Source organism: Pleurodeles waltl, chromosome 3_1, assembly GCF_031143425.1.
Source record: "Pleurodeles waltl isolate 20211129_DDA chromosome 3_1, aPleWal1.hap1.20221129, whole genome shotgun sequence".
Taxonomy (NCBI): Eukaryota; Metazoa; Chordata; class Amphibia; order Caudata; family Salamandridae; genus Pleurodeles; species Pleurodeles waltl.
The window spans coordinates 1,698,434,573-1,698,448,124 of record NC_090440.1 but is presented as its reverse complement, the minus strand read 5'-3'; the positions used below and the strand labels follow the sequence as shown (position 1 = coordinate 1,698,448,124).

The 13,552-nt window shown below is 41.3% G+C and overlaps 1 protein-coding gene across 8 annotated transcripts in view; it reads left to right on the top strand.

Annotated features, from left to right (window-relative positions):
- The window catches only part of TRAF3IP1 (TRAF3 interacting protein 1), a 406,766-nt gene that overhangs the window by 127,615 nt on the left and 265,599 nt on the right, over nucleotides 1-13,552 (top strand). The window lies entirely within an intron of this gene.

Here is a 13,552-nt window from a genome sequence, read left to right as displayed (position 1 = left end):
AATTGTGAAGTAGGTTACAGGGCAGGCAACTCTCCTTGTCAGGGAACCGAAGGTCAAGAGAGCACGAGTTCCCGAGTGTGGTATAGCACGAGTTCCCGAGTGTGGTATGCCTGCTGAGCAGCAGGGGCTCCAGAATGCTGTCACTTGCTGGAAGTGGAATAGGCAAACAAGATGTAACAAGTGGATGTCAAGTACTAGTTCAGAGAATGTGTTCGGATTTGCTGTTCAAACCATCATGGTGTCAAAAATACCACATTTGTCACCCAGGCAAACGAGGGGAAGCCACCATGAGTGGGGGTTGCTGTCAAATGTTTGAGTGCTTTTAGTGCCAAGGGTCGACTCTGGCTCTAAGAGCCTTGCGTGAGCCAGGCCTTAAAATATTTGTCATGGCTATCATGCAACAAACATGTCAGAATATGACAGTGTATTCACAACTCAAAAATTGTATATCCTTAACACAAGAAAGCTTTTCAGCATAGTGCATCAAATTATATCACTTCATTGAGAGGCATTTATTAATTTGCGAGTTTTCAAACACGCACATGAAGTGCTGATGACAATGCTATGAGGAAACTCAGATGCAAGCCAGTAATCTTGTGCACCATACATGTGACCTTGATTCTTATTATACTTACAGCACCATTATAGGCCACTGAATTAAGAACGAGAGGTTTTTGTGGAGAGAAGGAGGCTTGGTGAAATAAAGTATTTGCCTAGGATAAAACAATTTGATAAAGCGGGGAAGTGACGATTGATCTTGGTTCCCAGTTTCACATTGTACAATTCAGCAACTAAATAGCTATTTCTTTCACCTACCTAGAAGTAATGCTTTGTACTTAATTCTTATAGAATACGATTAGAGCGTCTGTGATGGGAATAATCCAGGTTATATTTTTGACTGTTTTATACGAATATACGACGAAACAACGACTGCAAAAAAAACTACTGCTTTAACAACGAGGTCGGAACACCGACCTCGTTGCTACTACTAATGATTTTACCACGAATGCCTTAACAACGATATTTCGTTGTAAAGGCATTCCTGATAAAATCATTAGCAATAGGCACCATTCACCCTACATCCCTCACCCCACTCCCCCAACCCCACCCCAAAACCTAAAACCCCCTGACCCCTCACCCACTCCCCAAAACCAAAAACGCCCCACCCCCCCAACCCCACCCCAAAACCTAAAACCCCCTGACCTCCCACCCCCTCCCCAAAACCTAAACCCGCCACTTACCTTCACCAAGTCCCTTCTTTGTACCTTAACCACGCATGTTCGTTGTTCAGAACATACGTAGTTAAGGCACAAAAAAACGAAGTCGTGGTTAAAAAAAACGTTGTTGCGCTTTCGTTAACCACGACCTTCATAAAAAAAAAAGTCGTAAAAAAGGATGTTTCCCGTTTTATCCAGCTCAAATCTAACGCAATGAAATAACATTTCTTCACAACAGACATAGACCATGCGCCACCTTTTTTCATCACAGAGAGATTTGCTGGGATTCACAGAATGCTGAGCCGAGGCTGAATTTGAACCTGGTTCCACATATTGCATGGTTAGCAGCTGTAGCCAATAGTCCACATCGCCCCTAATAAAAGTTGGCTTGTCTGAACCTGTTGCCATGTTTTTTTCCCCACTTGCACTCGGTTCACACCCAATTAATATTGTGGCATGTTTACTATGTTATTTGCAACTGTGTGTGCTTCATTGAGAGCTTTAAATCGATATTTTAGCTACCATTGTAAATGTTTTATCATCCTGTCATCACTGCACAGGACACGTTAATTAGCTTCTATATTTCCCTGACTAGACCTGCGCAGCTCTTTACAACACACCTCTAAGATCGGTGTTACTGTGGGGGCAGGTTGCAGGACTGCTGGAAGACTTGAAGCAAAGTGGGATCGTTAGAGTAAAGCGGCTGCTGGACAGACCTTCTATTAGATAAGCACAAATAACACTGGGTAAAGAAAAGTGGGCAATCTGTGGTGAAAGAGTTGAAGGCAAGGGAGTTGCAGCTGTTGACAAGCACAGAGGAGGGGATTTTGGAGTCGAGGTGAAAGAAAGATACTTGCAGCCTGTGGTGGGACTGGAGGAGAGGTAATGAAACCTATTGTGAGAGTGGTGAAGAAGAGGACAATTGCGGAACCTGTAGTAAGATTGGACATAGGGCATGCAGCTGTTGGAGGGGAGAGTGGCGAAGAGGGGAATGAAATCTGTTGTGAGAAAGGTGGGGAAGGTTGCATACATATTTCTGTATTTCTTCCTGTATGTATGTATGTATGTATGTATATATATATATATATATATATATATATATATATATATATATATATATATATATATATGTATATATATATAAAGAAAGTGCTGTATGTTAACAGGAAATTTATTAAACCAATGTTGTGTTGTGAGAAAGCAAGAAAGTATGATGGATCCTCAGAGTCAATGGAAGAGATATGGGCTCAGAAGTCAGAGAGTGAAGGGTAAGTGGTTTATGCCTATGGCAAGAAAACAGCCTGGGAGATAAAATGCTTCTCTAAGAGGATTTGCACGGCAGCCTACTAATGCAGCCAAGAGGCTGAGATGGACATGTTTACTTTGGAGGCTGTTTTAATGCATCCATGCAAGCCCTTCTAGTCGATTTGTACGGTAGGTGGGACAAGTGTATTTCTTTACAGGGCTAGAAGATTACTGTGGAACTTTGTCCTTTAGACAAGTAATTTTTTTCAAAAATTCCACACCCCTGCCAGTAGATGAGTTGATTATTGTTTCATTTTATACTAGGCTATTCTAGTTTTCCCTCTGTGGAAGTTTGATTTTCCCCTTATACTAGTTTTTGTTCTTAAAGTTTTATGTCCTATACCAAAATGAAGCAGATAGTCAGTCCTACTTTGGATTTGAAGATGACTGAAAAGTGTTATATTGGAATAGATTGATGGAACAAAGCAAAGTTGGCTCTTGATGCCATTTTACATCTGTTTTTGTTTTATCCCTAGAGGGAAATTTTCCATTTTCAGGTAAGGCCATGCAAGGTGAATTGTGTCGTACATTAGGATCTATTACTCTAGTGCCATTCTTGTTTTGTGTGGAAAGAACTTGGCCTGTTCTGCAAGGCAGGGCAGCTGATGTGGAAGCACTCTTGGATACATTTTCTCAGTAGGTGGTTGAAACAGAATCCTAATGACATCTAAAACCTAGTGGCCATTTAAAGTCTTCCCTCCTGAAGCCCAAAAAGCATGCTTACAAATATTGAATCCTGTAAAAAAAAAAAAAAAACATGAAATGAGTCATGTTGTAGCACACGTCACATATTTGTAGGCCAGAGTGGGATAATTGTCAGCCATTTTTATCTCCCTTTCTTCCTTATCAGAAGTGGTGAAGCAGTAGCCCAAATTCATAAATTGCATATCATACAAAGAATGTGTGATTTTTAAGACAATTGAAGGGAGTGTGATATATTAAGTTAATAGTAATTATGAAATGCTAATCCATCAAAAATTCTTAGTGCTTGAATATCAATATCTGTTGAATTTGCTACGAAATTACTTGAGAAACATTAAAGTTTTCACCTGTCTGAATCACATAAGAGGTGACTCAGCGCCATTGACTAATGGTAACAAGTTCTTCATTTTTGTAGAGGCGACTGAAAATGACCAGTTGCCAAAAGTGTGAGATCTAGTTCTATGAATGCTCTAAAATAATCAGTCTTTGGATCTCAGATTGTGGGGTCGCTATTCCAGCTGAATTTAGCACCTATAAAGTCAGGGGTCTGTTGGAAAATTGCCCAATGAACAATAGCCATGGCTTTAAAAGTGAGGCTTGGACATACAGTAAGCTGGTAGAGTTACTTCATAGCTGACATAGATGAAGCATAGGATGCAGATGTCCAGAGGTTGGAAAAGGTAAATATGCAGGACTTGGGAAGAAAGCACAGTAGCTCTGACCTTTAAACCATCTAGGACATGGAGTGAATGAGAAGGTGGCAAGCAAGCACAGATAATTTGGCCTACATAGAGTGTGCATTCCACGCGTGTGAAGTAGACCGGTGAAGGCTTGAGTGATTGACAGAATCCAGACTTCAGAAAAGCATTGAAAAAGCACAGAGTATATGAGAGTTGGGTTGACTAGAGTTAAATGTGGGTGATTTACTGTATCAAGCACAGAATCCATGCTTCTGAAGAGGACTGAGGAAGAGGACAGGAAGTCAGGAGTTGAACATAGTGGACGCAGACTTACACTGCAAAATATGAAAGGGTTAAGAATTCAAAAAAGTGGCCACGTATTTTACTTGTCCTTGGGCAGCCGTGAGATCTAGACTTCTGTTGTAGATTGGAAAGTGAGTGGAGGGGGAAAGCAGTAGCGCATGGAGTTTTTTTTTTTTATGGAGCACCGTTTTGCAGGAAGATTAAATAGCCCTGCCATACACTGAGTAACTAACTGCAGACTGAGTCTAGAATTTGTGGAAAAAACTTGACTTGAGCTTCTGAGGAGTGGTCTTAAGAACATGCCTTCTATCAGAGCTATGGAGGAAACTGTATATTGTCTCACACGTGGTCGGAGTCCTCCAGTGGCCAGTTGAAATTGTGAAGTTGCACAATTCTAAATAAAAGGTGAAGGTTCCTTGAAAACTATGAAAAGACACTTGATAAAGACCATAGCAAGGAGTCTAATAAAAGCTGGTATTTGATATCCTCTGTCCACAAGAGTACTTAGGATACTCAACTGCCCTATGCCTTTGAAATTGTGAAGCGTTAAACCATGACCTTGACCCAAAGAAATTATAAAGAGATATTGCTCTGGTCTTGGTTTGAAGCATGCTAGCAAAAGAATAATTGGCACTTGGAGATACTTCTGTATCAAATTGAAGCCGGCTTTGGGTTTCAAATAAATGGTTTCGTATTTCACATCACCAATATTTTACAGACCCATCAGGGCCATGCGCTTACACCACTGGCAACATCTGACCCTAGGGTACAAATTGGAGGATGAGCTTGCTACAATTCAGAAATTGACAGCATTGAGATGGCTACATTCCTCAAGAGGACACTTTGGCTAATGCACCTTCGTGCAACTAAAAGCATGAGAAGGCATGTAGGTGAATTTTAACACATGCCCATGAGGATTATGTGAATCTGGCCACGTTATTACTAGTGTATGACTTGTAGATTTTCATGTTTAATTCAGAAAGCAAACCAGATATATGGTTCAGATCTATTCCAATGCTCTTAGATTTTGCATAGCCACCAAAAATATTTTTCTTACTCTGGAAACCATAATATACATGGTTCCAAATCTAGAAAATAAATACTGACTGCCACCACAAGGCTCTAAAATACATGAGCAGTCATCCTGAAACAGATTCCATGATTGTGACTGTAGCTAGTAAGAGGATGGACATAAAAGAAAGGAATATATTGTGGCACAGGAAACATTTAGACCAGACAGTTCAGTGGTCCTTCTAATGGTAGTGAGTTATGTTCCTCTATTTTTCCTCTTCAGACATTATGAACATTTTTACAAAATGTTGCATCTTTGCAACCTTTGAGATGGTTGCAAAGCTTAATTTTACATAATTGTTTTAGCATATATTGACTTTTACACAAAGACTTCTCTGCCCAAAAATATATCTGCAAGAAAATGTGTCCTTCCTCAAAATCTTCAGAATTAAAATATCGTAATATTTGTAGACTTTCTCAAACTAAATTAATATGTTACTACTACCAGCAATGGTGCAAAGGTATAAACTCATGTCTTTCCTTGTTTCTTTCTTTGGTGAAAACAAAAAGAAGGCAGCAGCTATTTTATGACTGCATGTGTGCAGCCCTTGATATCTTGACTCTGGTTGAAGACATCAAGACTGGCCTTTTTGGCAGTGTTGTCCCCAAACATTTTGCCTTCTTCCTCCTATTTTCCTGACCTGAGTTTGTTAACTTTAGGACTCAGCTAACAAGTGCTAAAGTGCATATGCTCCCTGTCTAAATTGTATTGGTGATTGGTTTAACCATGGTTGGCATACTTGAATTACTAGTAAGTCCCTAGTATAGTGCTCTAGGTGTGCCCAGGGCCTGTAACTCAAATGCTACCAGTGGGCCTGCAGCACTGATTGTGCGACCCACATGAGTAGCCCTTCAAACATGTCTAAGACCTGCTATTGTAGTGTTTGTGTGTGCAGTTTTAAACCGTCATTTCGACCTGGCAAGGGCACCCACTTGCCAGGCCTAAACCTTCCCTTTCCTGCATATCCTGATGGCCCATCACCAGGCTGATGGGTCTTCCTGAGCTAGAGTGGTGGGACGAGCTAATACTTGCACCATAATAGGGCTGTGACCTACCTCACACAAAGCAGTTTCCGACCCCCTGGAGTGTGTCTGGGATTCGGACATGGCAAGGCAGGGTCTTGTGTACTACAAAGACTTCTCTTTGAAGTTGCCTACTTCAAAGACAGAAATGGGCACAGGCACCAGACCTCTGACCCCACATAGTTAGAACACTTCTGGACTGAGGACATTCTACCAGGAAGAAGAACTGGATGCTGTAGGAGGAACTGCCACTCTGCCTGTTGCTTTTATTGTGCTGGCCTGCTGCTTCTGTCCTGGGAGTGAAAGGACTGAACTTTGCTTTCTACATCCTGCGTTCCAAGGTTCTTCAGGGCTTGAACTGACCTTACCTCCTGTTAAGAAGTCTTGGGGCCATCAAAGACTTCACCAGCCATCACCATGGGCTCTCTTGCTGAGGGTCCTGACTTGCCACGTGGTGCCAAATCCAGTTCCTAGGCCCTTAAAAGTGTGCTCTTGTGCAGCCAAGAAGAAACTAAGCATATGGACTCCAGAGTGACTTCGGAACCAGCGCCGCTCTCCGAATCCATGCCGCCGCCTGCACTGAACCCTTGTTCCTGCTGACACAGGCCCGATGCCACTGCATAGCCTCCTAAGTCCCGCCACAGCGTGAGTCCCGAGTGCCATGTCACTGACATCCGTGACACCCGACTCTGCTGCATCACCTGTGGCCTCATGGTGTGATCCCAACACCGCGAAGTTGACCTCTTGCGTTTTGACTTGCTGGATTAATTGACCCAACCTTTTCATAAGGAACTGACGCCTCGCGTCTTGACTTGCTGGATTGATCAACTCCACGTTGTCGTAAGGCGCTGACGCCTGGTTACTGACTCTGCATCACCTCCCCTGCTCCGTAAGGAACCGATGCTTCAACTCCCCTGCTTAGCAGTAAGGGACTAACTCCTCACCTCGCTGGTAGCAGTAAGGGGCCAACGCTGCACTGGCTCCAGTGACACCTCAGCTCCCCGACTCTGTGCAACGCCTTTGTTTCCTCATCGTTTCCCAAGGTACTGTACCGGGGGCCGTGTGTCTGCGTGACCAGCCCGCAAATCCCTTGCGAGTGGTATCCGACTGTTGGGAACGACTCTGTTAAGACGCTGTGATAGCCGCAGTTGGAGCTATTGTGTTTCTAAGAGCTATACTAGGATTTAATCTTCGAAAAATTCTATCTTTACTTGTGTATATTGGATCTTTGTTGTGTTGGTCTTGTGTTACTCAAAACAATATTGGCTATTTTTCTAAACTGGTGTGGAGTACGTTTGTGGTGTTTTCACCGTTTCTGTTGTGTTTACAAATACTTTGCACATTGCCTTCGAGATAAACCTAATTGCTTGAGCCAAGCTACCAAGGGGGTGAGCAGCGATTATCTTAGCTGTGTGACCCCTTTATCCTGACTAGAGTGAAGGTCCCTACTTGGACAGGGTGCAAACCACTGCCAACTAGAGACCCCATTTCTAACAACAAGCATGCTTATTAGGCACCTTTAGTGGTAGTATTTTACAGGTTATAAGAGTATTTTTGACAGCGACAGTAGGACAAATCTAAAACAGCAACACTGCAACCATGATTAAATAGCAGAGGTAAGACTCAGAATTCTGGGCACGAGTTCTGTAATATCAAAGTAGTTACAGAGGTATCTAAGGAAGATTAGGCAGATGTAGAAAGACCACAAGACCAGCATCCTTTAACCATGCCAACCCATTTGGAACCTGATACCATGTTATTTCCATAACAAAGGAACAATATTAGTACAATGGGAAAGTGCACCGAAGCCCATTCTGCCAACAAGATTGGGGATGCATGCCATACCACTGCCACAGTGAAGGAACAGGTACAGGTATTTCTGGAAAAGATTCAGTAGACCATCCCAAGATTAAATCACCTGGGTCTATTGCATGCATATCTCAAACTGAGGAAGCACAATTTTACATCTCAATCTGAAATTTAAATAGTAAAAATAATAATATTTAGAGCAACAAAAATTCTATTTCCAAACATTGTATGATTTTACAGCAGTCTGAAAACAGGAAGCCCGTAGCATAACTGCCTGGTGTATGTGTGTGTCAATCAGAGTTGGGACCCAAAACAGTAGAGGATTGTGGACACCCACATTCCCCCACCTGTTTTGCTTTGTCATGTTCGTACGGCAGCTGACTAAAAGATGCCCGTTCCAAAGGCTTGGAGGTCTGAGGGTTCCCATTTGTCCCTTGAATAGAAGTCAATAATAAGCTGCTGATCCTCCTGTTCCCTGCATATAGAAAGGTCAACCAAGTGAGGGACCTCCTGCTGGGTTGACTAGTGCTGCGCACAGAGAGGGTCATAGGAGAACATGCCTTTGTTGATCCGGATATCTGAAGAAACTTGCAGGTTCTCTTTTTGATACATGAGTGCACTGGGGTCGAGGTCAGCATCACTGAAGACGCAGATAAGGAGAGCATGATATGGGGGAACAACACACTGATGAATAGTCTAGAAGTATTGGTCAACCGGTGGTAGCAGTGGAATAAGATCAGGTAGAACGCAGAATTCAAAGGTGAAAAACTAGCCTGTTGACTCTGAGGACGCAGTTTGCAAATTGCAAATCCCTTGGGTTCATTCTCAACAACAGACTTAATTTTCAAGGACAAATATTTGCTGTGCCCTGAAGCATACATTACTGACTGAATTTTCTGTGAGATTCCGACAGTATATTCTTGAATAAGATCTAAAATCCCTTGTTACGGTATTTTTGCATCCAGACTGTATTAAGAGAATTTGCTTCTCAATGGCCTACCTAACGTTCACCTCCTCCCTCCACAGGGAGATGTGCTTCATGCTGTTGCTATCTTTGACTCTAGATACAATAAATTTCACCATATTACTCCTTCTCTTGTAATTGGTACAACAAACTCAGTTTTAATACAGCTTCACACACTTCACACACTTCCTGCGATTGGGCCAAGAAATTAAGTTTTTCTGTAGGTCAATTAGGGTTGTATAATGTAGAATCAGTTTTTTTTTTTTTTCTTTTTTTTTTTTTTAAACCTCCTACATTCAAAATAGAGCTATGCATGAAGCAGTCCTTCTCTAACTGCATCACAAGAATTTTAAATTTGCTACCAGCACTGTGTACCACACCATGTCTTGCAACTTTTAATAAGTAACTTAAACAGCTCCTGTTGAAACACATGTTGGTTGTGACTATGAATAAGAGTTGCTCGTCCCATATGCTGACTCCATAATTTTACCATAGTTTGTGTGCACCTTCTCACTGTTTTGATTTTTCCGGCCCGCCGCGTTCCTAATTTGGGCTCCTCTCTAATTATTATTCTCATTGCCTTTTTTTACTTATGCTTATTTGCTTTATTGTTAACCCTATTTTATTGTAAAGTTGCAACTTCTTATTGGCTTCGTGGTTTTTCCCTTGGTGTATGTTGTATAACTTGATCTTTTTGATTTTTCCCTGTATATGTCTTCTTTTCCCTCGAAAGCTGCTCTTATGCTGTCCAGCCAAGATTGTGCTCTATAAAACTGCATACATATAAAAAGTAAATAAATTTGGGCAAGATGCGGAGACTGCTATGTGGGATAGATCAGAATACCCCACGGTTTTATCGTGTAACGCAAGGACTTTTGTAATCTGAGACAGTCAATAGTTGACCGAAGGACATGGGGGTTACAGCATGCTCTCTTAGTCGTTCAAATAATCAAGGGATGCATGACAGAAGAAACAAATTCAATAGCGAGTACCACAACAAAAGAACAGAGCACAATACTGCATCCAAGACAAGATTGTGAGACACAGACAGAAAATCCTGATGGGCCAACAGCAGTGAATCTGATCTGAAGTCATGTTTGATGTTCCATTTATAGCATATCTGAAGGCAGAAAGTGTTATGGAAAGATAGAATCTGGAGAGCTGATTGATTTTTTTTTTTGGGATGTTCTTCACAAATAGGTCTAGGTTTGCATAAGATAATCCTTTTTATGATTAGCAGGTAACTGAGTGTATAGAAGTATATCAAAGGGTTTAAATGGTACATATAGCAATGTAAAGGATTGCCAGAATTATCATAGAGTTATAAACTGGGGTACACTGGTATATGTTTTACTTGAGTTACATGTGCAGTTGGCCATCACCACCTGTTACTTTTTGCCCTGCACACTAACCCAGTGTCTTCCCCACTTTCTTAGACCTCTGACCGTTTTCCGTCCTCTTTATTTGGCTTAACGCTTAGCACTTTGCTCTTGAGCCTCACCTGCCCATTTGAACTTTTATGTCTATTTTGTAAGTCTGAGTCCCAGTGATAAATCTGCAAGGCTCACAAATGTACCCTCCTAATTAAAGGGAGAGCACTTTTTTGCACCATGGAATTGACATCCTCTAAGGGAAATGTACTTTATTGGAAGACTTTATAGTGGAAAAAACACCATACGAAGAATATATTTGAGATGTTTTTCAGATGTGTTGTGAAAATAGTTGCACTGGAATCATTCAGAGTGGTCCGTCTTTTCAAAAACATAATTATGCTGCAGTCCTCAAACAGAAACGGCCTTCTGAGTCGGATAGCAGAAGTTAGTTCCTGTGGTAGCCACCAAGGAACATCAGATGTCATACAATACCACCATATGTCATCTGCAGTCCACAAACAAAAGAGGCCTTTTGAGCCATGCAGCAGACGTTACTTGCTGTGGTAGCCACCAAGGGACATCTGATGTCATACAGTACCACCATATGTCATCATCCTGTTTATTTAAAGCAACACATTACAACAACACTCCTTCTTTCTGTAAAGGAAACACTGTGGGATGGAAAACTAGGATAAAAGTAAACAAGCATGGGGTTATGAAGAAAGATGTGAAAGGAAAATCAAAAAGGACACTAAGTTGAACAAAAGTAAGCATATTATACTGATGTTCCAGACAACTATGAAATTAGTGCAATATAAAGTACAATTAGTCAGAAATGTGGTTCTGTACTCAGCACAGCTCCAACCCATTCTGTGATCTTCCTGTCAACCTTCACTCATTCCTACACACACTGCAGTGCAAACTTCAACTCATTGCAGACATTGCTCATCAGACATTAACATGCAATCACTGCAGCTGTCACTATCATCTTCCTAGAAGTATAAGGACTTTTCCTCACATACTCTCTGATAAATAGCCATTCTGTGCCTGTTCCATAGTTGATCATTTTGTAACAACATAATTTCCCTTGATGGCTAGCACCACATATGGGCCCTTAAATTTAGATAAACTTGCTCTCAATTGTTCAGTCTTCACTTTTTATTCAATCCCCTTCACTGACCTAATTTTAATCCTCCTCCTTAAGAGCCCTACAAGAAACCAGCATACTATTCCCCACAGTTAATTCTTTAACCACATAGGAACTAATTTGGTTTGGGCAATGCAACCTTTCCTCATGATGAAACATGCTTGACCTGTTGCTGTGTTCACTCACGCAGTAGAAATGTGCCCAAACATTGTCTAAGACTGCACACTCTACTTTAAACCTACCTTTCACATTCATTTAAATCACTCCTTTGACCATCCTTTTAGTCAACCATTCAGTTGAATTGAGAATGACATACTGACGTCTTTTAATGCTTTACACCCATACTCCTCAAAAACTCTCATTTTCTCCAAGGTTAACTCTGTCCTGTTGTCTGTGATTACATGTGAAGGAACTCCCACTTGAGCAAAAACACTCCTAAGCACCTTTATGACACTGGAGATGGTTACGTTACTTAGGGATTCTACCTCTAATCAACGTTTGTGCTCATCTGCCAGCATCACTGCATGTTATGATGCAGAGTGTAAATAGGACTACCCTCTTCAATGCTTGACCAGGATCTGATATGTGTAAACCTATTCATCCTCCAGATTTTAAACTCTTCTCACTTTCTCTGCATACTGCTCACTCCCTTACTTGTTGATCAACCACCTTGTGCATCTTAGGCCACCAAACTATTCTTTGAGACACCTAAAAGTGACCCTCCTGTGCAATCATGCAAATTCTCTTCCTTATTAGAAGCCATTTTGTATTGGCATTTAATACAAAATGGTACAAGCCAATTTTGTATGCATTAGCAACAACCCATTAACCATCATCTCCCTCCACCTTTGCGCTACCGCAGCAGTTGCCGAAGACAAATCAGGGAGAAGAATCCAGAGAGAAATTGAAGGGATTAGTGGAGTTTGTGTTTCCAGAGCGACTAGTCCATTTAAAGTGTTAACTTTTGTTAGCTCCCGAGTAATATGTAGTAGAGCACCTGACCAAACCTTCATCCCCTCTCCCCTCATGCATATTCTCTTCCTTAAGGAGTAGTGAAGTACTACAATTTTTCCCTGCATTACCACACTTTTCGCCTCAACAGTTAGTGCACTCAGAATTTTGAATAAAAAGTCTAACTCTGATGCTCACGTTACTTTTTTCACATGCATTCCGTTCTCAACAGACTTCACACCTCATCCAAAACGTAACCTTTTTTTTGCTTTTTGAAACCACTGCTCTTTAGGAACGGCCCCTCTGCATTCTTCCAACAGATCCCCACATTAGCCAACACCTTCTTTGCAGTTTTACTCAATTCCATTCAATAAACAAGACAACCACAATCTAACCAACAGTCAGATTATTTTTTTGCCAACCCGGTATGTATTCCAAACTATACTTATAACTTTGTTAACAAGAAGCCAATCTGGCCAACCACTCAGAAAAAGTATATGTCCCTCTAGGTTGTAACACATAAAACAAAAGTTTATGATCAGTGCGGAATACCACACTTAGACCCCACACCTTTCTCTCTATGACCTAATAATTTTGCTCTCCTGACGTAATCATTTTGAGCTGTATGTCTAGGAACGGGATGCAGAGGCCACAGCGTTTGGCACTACCCATCTCACTTTGTGACAATATAGCTCCTATGCTGAATGCACCAACTTTACAGTCACCATAATCTTACATTTGGTCTTCTCTGTCAGACAACAGAAGTTAACTGGTGTTGTAGCCCATCATAACAAAGCCACCAGGAAACCTCTGATATCATACAGTTCCACCAGAGGTCAGCCTGTTCATTTAATGCAACATTACAATAAACACAAATAAAGTTAAAATGATAAAAAAATATTTTACCGTTTCACCATTTAATAGAGGTGAAAGAGGTATTGAAGCTGAACATTTTTCTAGGCAATGGCTTAAGAGCAAGATAATCGTAATATGAATCCAAGAGCATT